This window comes from Carlito syrichta, unplaced genomic scaffold (assembly GCF_000164805.1).
Source record: "Carlito syrichta isolate Samal-C Ts95f unplaced genomic scaffold, Tarsius_syrichta-2.0.1 Scaffold301559, whole genome shotgun sequence".
Lineage (NCBI taxonomy): Eukaryota > Metazoa > Chordata > Mammalia > Primates > Tarsiidae > Carlito > Carlito syrichta.
This window is the reverse complement of record NW_007245655.1, coordinates 1,722-3,417: the sequence shown is the minus strand read 5'-3', so window position 1 is coordinate 3,417 and position 1,696 is coordinate 1,722.

The window sequence follows — 1,696 nt, the reverse complement described above, 5'->3', positions numbered from 1 at the left end:
TCTCGACCCGCGGGCTCAGGCAATCCACTCACCTCAGCCTCCCAAAGGCGCGGGATTACAGGCTGAGCCACCGAGCTCGGCAAGTACATGTTTTTAATGTCTGTTCGTGCAGCTCTGTGAGGAGATGGACACAGAGCACACATGTCTTCTCTTACGCACAGAAGTTAGGTGGCTTTCTTTTTATTTCTTAACTTTTAATTTTATTTATTAATTTATTTTTTGAGTTGGAGTCTTACTCTGTTGCCCAGGCTGGAGTGCAGTGGCACGCTCATGACCACCCCAGTGTCGACCTGCTAGGCTCAGGTGGTCCTTCTGCCTCAGCCTTCCAAGTAGCCAGAACCACAGGTGAGCCCCACTACGCCTGGCTAACTTTTTGCTTTATTGTAGAGATGAGGTCTCACCAAGTTGCCCAGGCTGTTCTCAAACCCTTGGGCTCAGGCAATGCCCTCACCCTGGCCTCCCAAAGTGCTGGGATTACAGGCTTGAGCTACGGTGCCTGGCCAAAATTTTTAATTTAATTTTTATTTTTATTTTTTAAGTTGGAATCTCACTCAGTTGCCCAGACTGGAGTGCAATGGCCGCTCCTGGTCACCGCAGCCTCAACCTGCTGGGCTCCAGCGATCCTTCCGCCTCAGCCTTCCAAGTAGCTGGAACTACAAGCGCGCACTACCATGCCCAGCTAATTTGTTTGATTTATTGTAGAGATGAAGTCTTGCCAAGTTGCCGCGGGTCTCAAACTCAGGCAATTCACTCACCTCAGCTTCCCAAAGCACGGGAATACAGGCTGAGCCACCAAGTCGGCCAAAATTTTTAATTTTAAAGATATGGGGTATAATTCAGGGTTGAGTATACAAATGTTCATTATACAGGTATTCTTGTTGATGAGGTCTGACCCCCTTTCCCCTGGCAATTTCCCACTACTGCCAATCCCTTTCTTATAGTATTATTATAGTTGTTCAAGTCCGCTTATGAGTGAGAACATGTGATACTCGATTCTTTGTTTCTGTGATAGATCACTCAGTATTATAGTCTTTAAGTCCATCCAACTTGCTGCGAAGTTCATAATTTTGTCCTTCTTTATGGCTGTATAATATTTCATTGTGTATACATAACACATTTTTTAAAAAATCCAGCCCTCTTTCGATGGGCAGCATGGTTGGTTCCATGTTTTTGCTATTGTAATTAATGCTGCAATAAACATGTGGGCATAGAGTGATTTAAGTTCCTCTGGGTATATTCCCAGTAGGGGGATTGCGGGGTCATATGAGAGGTCTATTTTCAGATCTTTTAGGAATCGCCACACTGTTTTCCACAGAGGTTGTACTAGTTTACACTCCATCAACAGTGTTAAAGTGTTCCCTTTTCCCCGCATCCTCTCCAGCATCTGTTGTTTTTTGAGTTATTGATGATGGCCATCCTGATTGGAGTTAGGTGGTATCTTAATGTGGTGAGGTGGCTTTCTAAAGGCAGATCACTGGACAGCTTTTGAGTTATGAGAGCCGCCCCAAAGATTTCTTTTAGAAAAAGTCACCACTGGCAGCAAATTTCAGTGACACAGAATGGGTCACAAAACTTGCTTACTTGTGTGGCATATTCAACCTGCTCAATGAACCCAATCTGTATGACAGTTGTATTTAAGTCAGCAGATAAAGTGGCCACATTCAAAGCCAAACTGGAATTATGGGAATGCTGAGTG